The sequence below is a fragment of the Aythya ferina genome, assembly GCF_964211825.1.
Source record: "Aythya ferina genome assembly, chromosome: 1".
Classification (NCBI taxonomy): Eukaryota; Metazoa; Chordata; class Aves; order Anseriformes; family Anatidae; genus Aythya; species Aythya ferina.
The window spans coordinates 140,061,531-140,077,410 of record NC_140296.1 but is presented as its reverse complement, the minus strand read 5'-3'; the positions used below and the strand labels follow the sequence as shown (position 1 = coordinate 140,077,410).

At 39.9% G+C, this 15,880-nt stretch overlaps 1 long non-coding RNA gene across 1 annotated transcript; it reads right to left on the bottom strand.

Moving 5' to 3' along the window:
* Positions 1-218: 218 nt before the first annotated feature.
* On the bottom strand, positions 219-15,025 carry LOC311430068. The gene is made up of 3 exons (XR_014688534.1): positions 14,917-15,025; positions 14,732-14,825; positions 219-1,420 (listed from the first exon to the last, which is right to left on the bottom strand). It is a non-coding gene; the product is annotated as an uncharacterized lncRNA (long non-coding RNA).
* Positions 15,026-15,880: the final 855 nt, after the last annotated feature.

The window sequence follows — 15,880 nt, the reverse complement described above, 5'->3', positions numbered from 1 at the left end:
CTTCTTCTTATTTTTTTTTTTTAATGGAAAAACAGAGTTTTCAGTTTTTATGAAAGGTGCCAGCATTGACAGCAGGCCAAGGGAGGTGGTCCTTCCACTCTGCTCAGCTCTGGTAAGGACATATGTGTCATACTATGTACAAGATCCTCCATTGTCAGAAATTTGCCTAAAATTAATGACATTGAAGTTATACTCCAAATCAGGGGATATATACGCTATTAGTGTTTTAAAAATAGCTTTTATTCTTGCTTCTGCATTTTTTACAGTTTAAATAAAGGCAAACAGATTGAAATTTTGTACCAAGCGTGATCCAAACACAGATTTTATTTTTTTTTTTTCGTTAATGGTTTCAAGATCAATCTTCTAGATCTAGGTCTGAACTGAAACCTTGAGTCTGAACCGGTCTCGGTAGGTTTGGATCCTGATGTAGTCTTCCAAGTGCAGGCATTTCTTTAAGCTTTCTCTTATATTTGGTATTTAATGTAGAAACTACATGCTTCTGAAGTGAGAAGGCACATTTCTTAAGTTTCTCTGGCACACGGTTATGTCACCTTTATTTAACTATTGTCATGACCTTTGGCTGAAGTCCCAGCACACCCAGTTAGCAAGCTACAAATAGTACAAAATACTACTGATAGGATCTAATCCAGTGTAAGGAAGGGTAAATATGTAGCTACAGCTATACTTTTACTTATGGAAACAAGAAATGAAAAGCTCTGTTAGGATACTATTGACAATACAATTCAGGTTGAGTTTTTCCTGTTTTTAATCCAGTGTTTCTGAAACACTTGTGAAGAAAAATAAACTCAAATAAAACTTCTATATCTAAAACTCCTCAGAGACTGGGAATGAGGCTTATTCCTCATTTGCAACAGGTAGATCATTGGGAGTTTCTCCACTTGCTGAGGAGTTTTGTTTCATGTTACTCCTGTATGGTTAGATGTAGATATACATGCATTCTAACAAGAAGCCTTCTTCCTGCTCATCTTCTCCCTGGATGGCACAGTGAGATAGGGGCTGTGCATAGGCCTAGATCTCTCCATATTGGCCTCTAGAATTTTTACAGCCTCAAAAAATTAGTCCAGTTGTACACAAGAACCTCAGCAAAAGGCAATGTCCTTGGTCCAAGCATGACCCTCAACATGGAACTGGCTTGCCTTGTCAGAGGCACTCAAGCACTTCTAGTTTTCACATAAAACCCAAACAATGGTTGCTTGGTGCCCACAGAAAGGTACAGGATGCCCTTAGACACCAATCTTTTGTCACCTAAACCTCCATATTTCAACACAAACCAAGTCATCTGCTGATTGTTTATGAGTTTCACAAATGACATATTGAAATGCTGTCACTGATTCCATCTAAAGCTTTCTTCCTCCAGTTCTCCAAAAAGATTTCAGTGGGGAGGCTGAGTACACTGTACCTAGGTGAAAGGAGAAGAAAAACTTCGATTCACTCTGATCTCTAGCTTTCATTAGTTAGCTGGAGTAAAACTAAGCTTATAAAAAAGCAACCTGAGTTGTCTTTAAGGCAGCATGTGTGCTACTGATCTCTGACATAATAGTTTCTGTAACATGCTAAAAGTGATTTGGCTATCTTTTCAACCAAAGCACGCTTTTTCATTAAAATAAGGTCATTTGCTTTGCTTTGAAATCATCAATACGTAGAAACAGAAGAGTAGTGCCAGACAGCAAGTTAGTAGAGAGGGAAAATAGTAAGTTGCTATCAAAAGTATATAAATAATAAAAATAAATAAGTACATGTCTAAGCAGTCTTATTGCAAATGCATGATTTTAAAGGCACCCTCGCATTCTCAGTAAGGTGTGCTCAACTCCAGCAGGAATGTGCTCTTGAAAATCAGTGGACATTATGACAGTATGTTCAGTGGTTTGCACTGATGATACATGAGACTGAGAAAATTTTGTTAACTTGTAAGTATGGGCAGTATCTAGATTTAATACCTCTGGATGTCTTGCCACTGAACATGGCAGGTGGAAAAAAATAACCTGACAATAAATTTTAACCTAAACATAGTGGATTAACTTTTCCAGCTTCAGTTACTGCATAACCTGGCTGATATTGACTGAAACAGACTAAAGAAGGCTGACATAATCCTTTCCACTGGTGGAACCGATGGGTGCTGGGATGTCTGTCCCAGGTAGTGAGGTCTTCAGCTGCAAAGGTTTATGAAAGGAACATCTGTCCATGCCTAAAATGGTGAAACCAATACATCGTGTAACTTCATAGCAGGCTGTACTTCTGGCCTCTGCTATTTGATGACTTGAATGCACGCTTTCCTGACTACTTACAGCAGTTGAAAGATATCACTGCATTTCCAACGTATAATTACTTCAATTTAAATTCCACTCTGTGAGATCTGAATTTGTATTTGGATTTTTTTTTCATCTCCTGCTTAAATATAAACTATAACCATCAATGACTGTTACACCTGCTATTGAGTGCTCAGGCAGAATGCTTGTCATGGTTGATACAAGAACTGCCTGCAATATCTGTCTGTTCAGTCTTCAAAGCATGGAAGCAATTTGGGAGAATGAAACCCGGAATAATTATTATTAACATTTTTATGTTTGATACAGCCTTAAGATTAAGTGTTGTTGGTTTTTAAACACTGAACTTTAACTTTCATTCTTAATTGATTCTGTGTTTCAGGATAGAAATACAATTGTTTACATGGATGACACAATATTTAAAAATAATACCCTGAGGTCCGCAGTATAGTACATTTTGAGTCCCCCCCCCCCCCTTTTTTATTTTTTTCCAGAGAGGTGTGCTTGAACGTGTGATTCCAAAACAGTATAATCAGACCAAATAGCTTTATCAAAGATAGCAATTCAAAGCTTTTAGTGCAAATGCTTACACTTAGAAATTCTCTTTGTAAGATTGTGTTTACAGACTCTGCCACAATAGGTAAAGGAACAAAAATACCTTTGATGATTTAGCAGAGAAAAGGGTAGTACTGAAAAAGAGATGAGAAAGAGTGGGATGCAAGACACTATTGAAAAATAATTGATACTGTTACAGGGGAAAAAAATGAAAAAGAAGGACAAAGAGAAATAAATTTGGTATTGGGTGCTCACATTTTACAATTAGATACACAGGTGTTTGTGCCTCAGTAAAGTTTTGTCATGTTCATACTACATATTGACCTAAAACCACATCTCTCTTTCTTAGATTTCCTCCCTCTTGCTTTCTCCTTGACAGACTTTTTGAAGATTTTATATATGAATTCTCTTGCTGAGACGTACCTCAAGTAATTATTATTTGTGGCTGAACAAATGAAGGTGGAGGAATGCAAACCAGGTTTTGGTTATCACACCAGGATGTAACAAGGAAAGAAGAGCAAAAGGATCCTCTGATTTCCTTATCCAGTTCCTCTGGCCAAATTGGAAAAGTCAAATAGAAACTTAGGTGCAATGCAATGCACAAAGGAATCACATAGGCTACAGTGTTCAGTAATGATAGTCATATCTCCAAAATGATTGCTTTTCTACATGTGTAAGAGTGCACATGAATTTTGGAGGTAAGACCTCAGGCTGTAAGAAAAATATGCCAGGAAGGGACCCAAGAAATCAGTCTGTACATGTATAAAAGGAACCAGTACCATAGCATCTTGCAAACAGAGTTTTTGTAAAGACTATGTTTCATTTTACCACCGCAGTATCTCTCTATCTTCAGTCCCCTTCAGTCCCTTTTGCCCAAACAAAGCACTACAAACATACATAAGAAAACAGTGAGACGTTAAGTCAAGTACTTTAGAAGCAGCAAGCGCTAAACTTTGGATGACCTGTGCAGAATATGTTCAGATTTTTTTTTTTGGTGTAAATTGTGAATAGTTTTTAATTAAAGAATAAAATTTCTTAATAATCTCAAAGCACAAGATGGGTTTATTCTGAAGATAACTGGCATGAAATTAGAGTTTCTATAAAACTCAACTTTATTTTATGCAGGATGTGGGAAGGTTTACCCCTAAGGACTGACTCTCTGACTAAGGAGATCCAGTCAACTTCCATCTTTCCCTTCCACCTTCCACCTTTTTCCATCATTATTCCTCTTCAGTCTATTCCCAGACTCCTTCTTCCTTCTTTCACTACCTTTTACTTAATTCTCTGATTCTACATCCAGAATTTCTCCTTTTTCTTTGATGGGGATGGAGAGGTAAAGAAAGAGGTTAAAAAAAAAAAAAAAAAAAAAAAAGAGAGAGGGAGAGAGAGAAGCTGCCGAGAATTTAATTTTCTTAAATATAACTATACTTTAAAAGTTGAATGATTACAATATTTGTCCATGTAGTATAAAATCTGACAGAATTATGCTTGTCAGGCAAGACTCCATGCAAAACCTGCCTGCTTTCATGTCATAGAATCATAGAATCATAGAATATCCTGAGTTGGAAGGAACCCTTAAGGATCATCAAGTCCAACTCTTGACACCGCACAGGTCTACCCTAAAGTTCAGACCATGTGCCTAAGTGCACAGTCCAATCTCTTCTTAAATTCAGACAGGCTCGGTGCAGTGACCACTTCCCTGGGGAGCCTGTTCCAGTGTGCAACCACCCTCTCTGTGAAGAACCCCCTCCTGACGTCAAGCCTAAATTTCCCCTACCTCAGCTTAACCCCGTTCCCGCGGGTCCTGTCACTGGTGTTAATGGAGAAAAGGTCTCCTGCCTCTCGACACCCCCTTACGAGGAAGTTGTAGACTGTGATGAGGTCTCCCCTCAGCCTCCTCTTCTCCAGGCTGAACAGGCCCAGTGACCTCAGCCGTTCTTCGTATGTCTTCCCCTCCAGGCCTTTCACCATCTTTGTAGCCCTCCTCTGGACACTTTCCAACAGTTTCATGTCCTTTTTATACTGTGGTGCCCAGAACTACACACAGTACTCGAGGTGAGGCCGCACCAGCGCAGAGTAGAGCGGGACAATCACCTCCCTTGACCTACTAGCGATGCCGTGCTTGATGCACCCCAGGACACGGTTGGCCCTCCTGGCTGCCAGGGCACACTGCTGGCTCATATTCAACTTGCTGTCTACCACGACCCCCAGATCCCTCTCTTCTAGGCTGCTCTCCAGCGTCTCATCGCCCAGTCTGTACGTGCAGCCAGGGTTTCCCCGTCCCAGGTGCAGGACCCGGCACTTGCTCTTATTGAACTTCATGCGGTTGGTGATCGCCCAGCTCTCCAACCTATCCAGATCCCTCTGTAAGGCCTTTACACCCTCATTCGAGTCCACAACTCCTCCAAGTTTGGTGTCATCAGCAAACTTGCTCAAAATACCTTCTATTCCTACATCCAGATCGTTTATAAAAATATTGAAAAGTACCGGCCCTAAAATGGAGCCTTGAGGGACCCCACTGGTGACTGCCCGCCAGCCTGATGCAGCCCCATTTACCATAACCCTTTGGGCCCTGCCCATTAGCCAATTGCTCACCCATCGTATGATGTTTTTATTTAGCTGTATGGTGGACATTTTGTCCAGTAGGATCCTATGGGAAACCGTGTCAAAAGCCTTGCTGAAGTCCAAAAAAATCACATCAGCTGGTTTCCCTTGGTCCACCATACGGGTGATCTTATCATAAAAGGAAATCAGGTTAGTTAGACAGGACCTACCCTTCACAAACCCATGCTGGCTGGGACCAATGACCGCTTTGTCCCCCAGGTGCGCCTCAATAAGTTCAAGAACCATCTTCTCCATGATTTTACCAGGCACTGACGTGAGACTGACAGGCCTGTAATTGCTAGGGTCTTCTTTCTGACCCTTCTTGAAAATCGGCACAACATTTGCCAGCTTCCAGTCTACCGGGACCTCTCCAAATTCCCAGGATTGTTGAAAAATAATTGAGAGAGGTTCCGCGATGACATCCGCCAGCTCTTTCAGCACCCGGGGATGAATCCCATCCGGACCCATGGACTTGTAGGGATCCAGGTGGAGTAGCAAATCCCGCACACATTCAGGGTCGGTTGGGAGTTTGTCATCCCCACCGTCCCGGTCCTCCAGCTCAGGGCACCCTGGGTCCCGAAGCCCATCATCGGCATTGAAGACAGAGGCAAAGAAGGTGTTAAGCGTCTCTGCTTTGCCTATGTCATTGTCTGTGAGGAGACCTTCCCTATCAAGGAGCAGCCCTATGTATTCTTTAGTTCTCCTTTTTCCATTCACATATCTAAAAAAAACCTTTTTATTTTCTCTCACAGACACAGCCAGCTTCAACTCTAGGTGTGCTTTGGCCACACGAACTTTCTCCCTACAAACACGAACAGCATCCCTGTATTCTTTCCATGACACCTGGCCCTCCTTCCAGTAGCGAAACACTCTCTGTTTCCGCCTAATCTCCATTAGAATGTTCCTGGTCAGCCACACCGGCCTCCTGCCCCACCTGCCTGACTTGCGATATTTAGGAATTGCCTGATCTTGTGCTTCTAGGAGGCATCGCTTAAAGAATGACCAGCACTGGTGGACATCGAGGCCTTCAAGAGCAGTTTCCCAGGGGACCTTGCTGACTAGTTCCCTGAGCAGCCTGAAGTCCGCTTTCCCCATATCTAGGGAGGAGGTTTTGGTGGCACTTTTCCTTCTGTCACCATAAATTTTGAACTCAACCACTTCATGGTCGCTATGACCGAGGCGGCCACCAATCACCACATCTCCCACCAGACCCTCTCTGTTTTCTAGCAACAGGTCTAGGAGGGCACCTTTCCTAGTTGGCTCCGTTAGCACCTGCACCAAGAAGTTATCATCTAGGTGCTTCATGAACCTCCTGGACTTGCTCGTGTCAGCTGTGTGGCACTCCCAGTTAACGTCTGGCAAGTTGAAGTCCCCCATAAGGACAAGGGGAGTTAATCTCGAGGCCTCTCTTAGTTCTGTAAAGAATAATTCTAAGAACAATGTCTGCCACTCCTGTGGCAGCCTGGTGCTGGACTGCCTTCTATCCGTCAAGAATTACAGATATCCCAGAGCCTACATCGCTCTAACCATCTACCAGGGTTCAGACCAACTGCTGGAGTTTGGAACAGCTGGAGCACACCAGGATGGGAACGCTGCTTCCATCAGTGAGAACTTAAAATTTTGGGGCCGTCTTTCAAAGTTGTCACAAACACAACTTCAAAAATATTGATTAACTCTGTCTCTACTTTTTTTAACCCTTTCCACACTGCAGGCTGCATGGGTGCTATCTGGGACAGTTGGGAAATGGAGTTTTCCTCCTCGGTGTTCCAGTGCCCAGAGCCCCATCACCTTCTGATGGTCAGAAGTAGTAAAACCAGCAAAAACACATGCAGCTGCTGTATGTGGTCTGGTACATGTTTAGGATCAGGGAGGGGATGGGGTGTATTCTTTGCAAATAAAAACTTCTGAAGATGCAGGTGAAGATCCAGCAATCCTTCCTGGGCATATAAAACTGGGATTTCAGAGGACTATACAGTTACTAAGTACAGCCACATATTTAGCATATTTGGCAAGTGTTTCAAGGGATGAGGAAAGCTCTGCTGGTGCCAGCAACTTTCCATAATTTCAGCTTCAGGTTCCATGGAATATATGCAACTTATGTCTCCCAGATTACCATTTACTACAGCAAAATAAACACTGAATTCAGATTTTTTTAAACATCTATTTATCATTGATAGCACGTATAACTTGGTCTGGCTTCTTCCAAGAGAAAAGAATTATGCTTCTTGCTGAAAAAATGGCGAGGAGATGTTTAATGTGATTGCAACTAACTGTTAATATCCAGGCAGCTGATGGAGGAAAAAATAGCAATGTTATATGCAGAGATGCAGAGATGTTATATTTGTAAGATAATCTCCAACACAGTACTTGCAGCTCATGTTTGTTCACATACTTCAGAGGAATGTTTTCTAATCATCCAAAGAAGTTTACAGTGCTGTGTTGAGCTGACACCAGTTGAAATCAGGTCACCAAGCAAGAGATCCATAATGAAAAATTCTGTATAGCACATATGTGTGCTGTACAAGAGGCTGCTGCTTCCAGTTTAGTAATGAAATCATGATGATTTTTTATTTTTTTTTTTTTTTTTTCCCAGTGAAAGATTTTGGCAGTCACACAAGCATGCTTTCATGGAGTTGTAGAGTCCTGAGAAGATCTAAGACTGAATCTTAAGTTTTACAGCTTTTTTTCTGCTTATAGTCACAGTGTGTTTTACCTCTGGATTTTGGAGGTTGGCCTCAGCAGGTATGACAGAGTTTACCTTTCCCTGCAAAAGATGGAGAAAATGGAATACAATGACTAAGACCAGGTAGGCTTTTAAGTCCTTGGCACTGAATAAGGGGAAGAATAAGAGTTTGGTTTTGGAACATGTGTATGAAAGTAGCCATTAATATATTTGCTATGATTTATAGTAGTGTTTTAAATGCATCTTATCAGAGCACCAACTGCTTTTCAAAAATTTACTTGTGATTTTATTAATGTGTATGTATATCCAGAGGTTCAACCTGATAGTCTTCAAGAGCCTCAATTTTCACAGGATATCTCTAACTAGTCACTTTTCAAAACATTGTTGCTAATTAAGTCTGGCACATTTCTGTCAGATAGGCAAGGAATGTCATTTCCCATGTTATAGATGGGTCAACTATGATCCAGAGAATTTGTGGTCCCCTTGTAAACCAACAGCAGGGACACATATATAAATGAAGAATCTTAAATAAGATCAGAGGAGAAACTACAATCCTAAATAATGATTCACCAATGTTTTTCCAAAATCTCTACAAGCTGTGATACTGAGCTTTTTTATTGCCTAATCCACAGCTGTGCTGACCATATCTCAGGAGTCATTATAAAAAGATATACGAAGCTATATCGTTTCTACTCACTGTGCATTTTTTGCCACTGAGGGACAGGATGCTTGTCCCCTGGCTATTTTTCCCTGAATGTCAGTCAGGTAGATCCCATAATGCAACCAGGTTCCCAGAGTAAATAACAATCTCTTAATTCTGAGGCAGTGTCTGTCATTTGGAGTATGATAGGATCTCTTCAAGTTCCTTTTTCTCAAAAATTCAAAAAGGACGTGTGGGTTTCCTGGAGATGTGCAGGACCCAGCACTTAGCCATGTTGAACCTCATCCCATTGGCCTCTGCCCATCAACCCATCCTGTCCAGGTCCCTCTGCAGGGCCTTCCTACTCTCTGGCAGATTAACACTTCCCCCCAGCTTGGTGTTGTCTGCAAACTTACTGAGGGTGGACTCAATTCCTTCACCCAAATCATTAGTAAAGATATTAAAGAGGATAGGCACCCAACACTGACCCCTGGGGAACACCACTGGTCAGTGGTCGCCAGCTGGATTTCACTCCGTTTACCATCATTCTCTGGGCCCAGCCTCCCAGCCAGTTTTTAACCCAGCAGAGAGCGTAACTGTCCAAGGCAAGGGCTGCCAGATTCTCCAGAAGAATACTAGGGAAGACCATGTCAAAGGCCTTGCTGAAGTCTAGGTAGACTATGTCAACAACCTCTCCCTCATCCACCAGTTGGGTGACTTGGTTGTAGAAGAAGTTGGTCAGACAGGACATGTGCCTTTCATGAATCCATGCTGGCTGGGCCTGATACCCCAGCTGTCCCACATAGGCTGCGTGATTGCATTCAACATGACCTGTTCCTTACAACCCAAAAAATTTTTGCCGTGACTCGGATTCGAACCAAGGTTGCTGCTGCCACAATGCAGAGTACTGACCACTATACGATCACGGCCATCCTGTGCCTGGCACCACCACTGAGCGCAAACTTTTCTACTCCAGCTGGCAGTGAGGATCTAGTGCAACTCTAGCCTTGAGCTGGAAAGATGCTGATCAGACAGTGTAAAGCTATCAGCCTCTGCAAACCTGCGGATACTATGGTTCACCAGCTACCTAAATTGTATTCATACAGCTCTTGTCATAAGAAATATATTGGGTAAGTTTGGGGGCAGGTTAACTTGCCATAGACTCATAAACTTTATATATATATATATATATATATATATATTTGTATATATATATGTGTGTGTATATGTGTTTATTGCCTGAAACAGTTTCTATAAAAGTCTGCTTTCATCTTTTAAAGCAGTTCTGAAGTAAGCTAGATATTAATGATGGACACCCAATAATGGGATTCTTTCTCTTCCTTTGTTGTTGTTTTCCAGTAGAATGGGAGGAAATAAGTTCTCCAAAAAATCCCCATCTGGTGTTTCTAAATGCTGGTGAGGACAAGCCCTCTCCAGGAGTTTAAATTCCACAAGTTTAAAGTCCATTCAGTCCTCTGCCTGAAGCTATCAACAAAGGCTTATTTAATGAGTGCCAATCGTGACAGCACATTTTGCAATGCTGAGGGACCAAAGGGTGCAAAACTTGCTCTGAGAAAAATGCCTGGTCTCCATAAGGGAAAGTGTGAAGAAAAAAAAAAAAAAAAAAAAAAAAAGAGGCAGTATTGAGGAACTTCTGCTGGATAAAGGCTGAAAAATATTTTAAACCTCATTAGAAATATGAAGTTTGCCTATTTCTCCTGTTTCATACACTGTTCAGGCAATGAACACATATGCTGTCACATTCATATTTTACGGGCTCTTTTTTTTCCCCAAACCTTCATACCTCAGACTTGAACTTTAAACTTGTGACAGTGTTATGTTCATTAGAATAAGAATCACTTGCTATTTCCATTGCAAAGCTCCCCCCAAGAGGTTATCTTAGCTGTTTTATAAATCATATCAGGAGGAAAGCTGGCATAAAGGTTGACAGCTCACTCTAGATAATCATTTCTCCTTCTCTTAAGTGACTTTAAGGAGAAAGGAGTGTGTAGCTTGCCAGTTCAGTTTTTAGTGGTCAAGCATCCACATCTAACCACCAGCAACATCCTGACTAAATTAGCTTTTAAGCATTTTACTGCAATACAGAAAAATCACAGTCCTGCTCATAAGAAGAAAGACTCAAACATTCATCAGCCATCAAGCTGTATTTCCTTTGTCCTCCCAGTGCAGAGCTCATTACACACCTTAATAAAACTAAATCCTGGACAGAGAGAGTGAAGAAAAACAAAAGAAAAAAAAAAAAAAAAAAAAGAAACCTGTCCCTTTAAAACTGCTCTACACCACCATGAACTGATTCCAGGCTTTTGAAATCAATAGGAATCTTTCCACATTTCTATTGGACTTTGGAGCCAGTGTTGTCAGAGGAGAAGGGCTCACTATAGCAAGGGTAAAGTGGTGGGTCACTGACAGTAGATGTAAGACTTTCTTGGAAGTTGGCAGTGACAGTAGCAAATATTAAGGAGGAAAATGAATCTGGTGATGTTGCTTAAAATGTATGCATGGCTCATCTCCTAATCGTTGCATCTATCCCTGAAATTGTTGTGTCTTATTTGAATAAGGATAATAAGGCTGTGCTTTATAAAATGGATAATCCTGAATATGTGTATCAGTAACTAAGATATAGAGAGCTTATTTTCTCACTGTCTTGTAATACAGAATCAGAAGACAAATTCAATTCAATGCCATTGGGAAGAATAAAATCCAACCCTGATAAAAAACAATACCTTTTTACATGGCATATAATTAGACTTTGAAATTAATTTATTTTGGATGCCAAGAACTTGACAAGATACAAAAAGAGAGTGGACATTTATGCAGACAATGAAACTATGTGCAGTTGTTAATTACATGGAACAAACATTTTAAAAGACATAAAACCTTATATTTCAGATATTTAACAACTGTAAACTCACCAGCCCAAACTGATAAAGACAACAAGTAGTTTAACTTGGTTAGCTACCAATAAATAGTTAATTTTACTGGTGTAGAAATAAAGGAACTTCTGAAAGTAGAGCAGAATCTGAATCTTATGCAATAACTTGAATGGAATACAGCCAATTAAAGAGATACTGCATAAAGCAATACCGCTTGCAGATATTACTAATTTTCAGTGTTCTCGTCACTTTATTAAGCTGCTCTTTGCTAGTACAATACCCCCAGGAAGCAGATGAAACTTATATCTAGTACATGCTGGTAGTTTCAGAGCTTGGCAGTCTATTTGCATTGATAGAAGAGATTACTATTATCACTGAGTTACTTACACATGTAGCTCTTAAAAAGACAAAGGACTACACACGACGCCACCCAGTAAAGTGGGTCATAGTTGAAGGCATGTTTGCAGATAGGCATGAGGACCCTAAACAGCTTCTACAATCAACTCCTTGCTACACGATACTCGTGCTTATTTTCCAGGGCTGTCACGCTCCCTCCCTTAAGTCTGCATGAAGATGTTTTAAAACACACAGATTCCTTGTCTGGTACAAACCACTGAATAACCAGATTTTGTTTGTTTGGTTGTTTGTTTCATTATCAATAACACGAGGAGTTTTCACTACCAGTTGCAGAGCTGTGTGACTTGCTGTTAAGCAGGTTTGATTCCTAGCTCTCACCTGCCACCGGGTGAAATGCTGAGAAACAGAACTAGGAGGCAAATACAAAATCAGTATTGTGTTTACTCTAAAGGAAACAAGGAAGCAAGCTGCTGGAAGCAAGCTGAACCAAAGCTGCTGCATTTTTTTCTTGGGCTTAACCTGTTTTCAGTGTTGTAACATGTATTGCACTAACTGGTAAACTGTACATAAAGGTCACTTCATGCTCCTTGAATGCAAATTCATGGAAATGAAACTTGTTAGCTATTAAAAAGGAGACCGTGATTTGGAACATGAAGGACCATATCTAATTTCTAGAGAAACTACCTTAAGAAGGTAAGGAGTTACAACTGGCTTTATTTTTCATGGACTTCACAGACAGAAAAATACTGACTTTTACAATGAGAATCTGGTGGAACAACCAAGCAGCTATTCCTGAACTTGGCCAGTGTTTTTATTGAAGTTAAGACCAAAGTGTGTTTTTAACATGCAGGTCATAAAGAAAGAAAGTTGTTGCATCAGCGGGAGCTCCTGTCAGTGCTGTCTTAAACTCCTGGAGAGGAGTTTGCCTTGTGACTGGTATAGTCACAGAAAACAATGCACTGTGGCTGGGTGCTGGCATCAGTGATGAGCTTAGGACACAAAAAAATAATCACTTGGGCCCTTTGTTCCCAGAAGCACAAGTGATGTAAAGTATCTTTCAAGAAGACAGAGGAATTCTCATGTCGGGATTTTTTTTTTTTTTTTTTTTAATTTTTTCCTTTGCTTTGGACAAAGGCTGGGGTAGTATGTTCTTGGTATGCTCTTCAGCTTTTGCACTTCCCTGGCAGCTTCTGAGGACATGGCTTCATTTCACCACGTATGCTCTCAGAGAGAAAGAAAGATCATTCAAGTGTGTTAATAATTGTTTTGGACAAAAAGTGCCAGGGAAACAGCTCTATGTGTGGAGGTCTGTTTCAATGAGAGTTAAATATCATTGTGTCTAGAAGGCCATTTACATTTTGTGTTTGATTTGGACACTGGAGATGATCTTATTCTTATAAAGATCTAGTTTACACAGAATTCGTTACAACATCTGATAAGCCAGCTACATTTCAGCACTTTGAAAGCATCGTGGTATGTGATGAAAATTTTGCCTTGTTTACTCCAGACTTACCTTAAAACTCTAACACATTTTGCACAGCCCTTTTGCATTTTTCTGTTATAGATGCCAAGCCATTAGTATACCTTCCCACTTGTAATAACCTAAAATTAATAAATGAAATATTTATTATTATGACCAGACTTCATTGTTTCTTGAATGTGGACAGTTCAATACAATTTCTAACCTGAACATGCTTGCCGCCTGGGGGCTATGAGTCATGTTTGTTTTAAAAGAGGCAGCACTCACAGACTGTCAGTCACCTGGGTTATTAGAAACAGAGCACTTTAAGAATTACTCTGCCACCTCCTCGCCTCTAAATATAGCTGGTATGCGTGGGTCTAAGTGATTTAGCTAGTCTGAGAAAAGGTCTCATTCCAAATAATCAATTAAAAATCCATCATTTTAAGAACTATGCGGGCCTCAGGCCAAATGCATCTTGGATGTAATACCTTTGACTGTTTAATGCTGATATTAATTATTTGTATTACAACTCCAAGTCCTAACTCAGAATGGGATTTCTTTTTACTAGCAAGTAACAAGGCCTGTTCCAAAGAACGAGCTATTTAAGTAGGCATGATGGACAAAGAGCAGCAGAAGAAAATCATCATTATTTCCTGCTTCTCAGATGGGAAACAGAAAGACAGACTCAATGACCTGCCAAGGGTCACATAGGAAAAAGTAATTCATAAATCCTAGCACAAGGTCTTAAGCCATGAGATTTCTTCTTATTCTTTAATCAATAATAAAACACCACAGATGTCTAAGTATCTAATATCTACAAAATTGCTCTAAGGTCTGTAGGCTTGATAAAATTAATTTCCATTAAGAGCAATGGAATGTGAGGACACTCTGTACTGACCAGAAAAGTAGGCCTTGCATAATTTGCAGTCTTTTAATATTCTTTTAATAGAGAATGTAAAAATCAGGGATAGTCAAATTAAAAATAGGGGAAACAGTTGCCAAACCTAAGCTAAAACCAAAATAACTGATTCAAGAAGAAAACCAAATTAAAACAAAACAAAAAACAGGTCTAAAAAAGCAGACTCTATGAGTGAAAACATTTCTAATGATTTTTCCTTTTTAAAATTAGATAGTTGTTTGTCAGTGTTATGTGTTCTGTTAGCTTGAGCTTTAGGGATACAGTTGGTCACATTTTTTGACTCCCTCATAGCACAAAGGACTACCAACAGAAATTCTCACAGAATCACCTACCTGAAGGATTTGAATTTCAAGGAAAACATCAAGAATCAAAGGACTTGCAATATGATCACAACAGTCAACAATGCTGAATTGCTTATGCCAATACCTGCAGGTTGTAAGAAAGAAGTTAAGCACTGTGGGAAATGTTCATCCGTACCACACCCATAAAGGCCACCACAGAGAGCTTCCAAAAATACCTGAATTCCTTATACACAAATCTCTCTTAATCTCTTTCAGATTTTTCCACAAATGTAACAGGAATCATCACTGTGTTGTGCAGTATGTAATCCATCCTCAGCATGTAGTGGGTATAAACTTTGAATCTTCCCATCCCCCTTTATTGCTTGTTGAACTGACTTTTTACTATTGCTCCAACTTAAGCCTAATACTTGCAATGAGTTATTGCCATGCCTTAAATTGGGCACAGTGCACACACTACTGACATTAATGGAATTGCATAGTTAAACATATATATCCAATGTAGTTGTTGTGATAGGTATAACTTTGTTTTTAAAGCACCTAGCTTAACTGGAACATGCAGCTATTGCTCCAGTTAAAATATCAGCTAATAGTACTCATGCTATTTTTAATAAAACATGCTACATTTATAGCACTGATGTTGCAGCAAAAAATACAGAAATTAAACCATATTTCATTACAACCTATCCTAGTCCTCCATCCTTGTCTATATGTAAATCAAACCAATTTAACCATCACTCTGCTGTAAGATACTGTAAGACACTACAGTACAATATTATTTTCCTCATTTCCAGTGTTATATAACAAATTTTGATTCTCTCAAGAATTTGCACAGGGAGCTGACCAGTATTCCTTGTTAAAACTATTGCACAAAAAAAGCAGATTTTTTTCTTTTTTTTTTTTTTTTTTTTCAAAATGCAACAAATGCAAAAATTAAATTTGTTACTTTATAAGACACATTGAGACTCTTGGTTGACATGGACTTACTAGATGGAAACTTTGCCCTGTTAGTGTTTATTCTGATAAGTTATCTTTAACTGTTGTAGGGCAAAGTTCTTATGAAATATATGCCGTTGCTATCACTCGCTGCAGTTGTGAGACATACCCTCCAGAAAGGCCCTACTCATTCAATATCCACTCTATGAATCCTATTCATCACAACGAAAATTTAGGTTTAAAGAA